This window comes from Sinocyclocheilus anshuiensis, unplaced genomic scaffold (genome assembly GCF_001515605.1).
Source record: "Sinocyclocheilus anshuiensis isolate Anshui unplaced genomic scaffold, SAMN03320099.WGS_v1.1 scaffold836, whole genome shotgun sequence".
Classification (NCBI taxonomy): domain Eukaryota; kingdom Metazoa; phylum Chordata; class Actinopteri; order Cypriniformes; family Cyprinidae; genus Sinocyclocheilus; species Sinocyclocheilus anshuiensis.
This window is the reverse complement of record NW_015551122.1, coordinates 1255665-1255912: the sequence shown is the minus strand read 5'-3', so window position 1 is coordinate 1255912 and position 248 is coordinate 1255665.

Sequence of the window (248 nt, the reverse complement as noted above, 5' to 3'; positions counted from 1 at the left end):
TGCGCTGTACAATCTATAAAGACTGTGTCTGTTCCCCGAATAGTGAGGTCAAAATATAAATTGAATGCAGCATCTAGAAAAAATCTGATCATGATTAAACTAGAAAAATGTAAAATAAATAAGCAAAAACAAATTTTTAAGTTTGGGCTCCTAAACATTAGATCACTCGCACCAAAAGCAGCTATTGTAAATGAAATGATCACAGATAATAGTTTTGATGTACTCTGCTTGACTGAAACCTGGCTAAA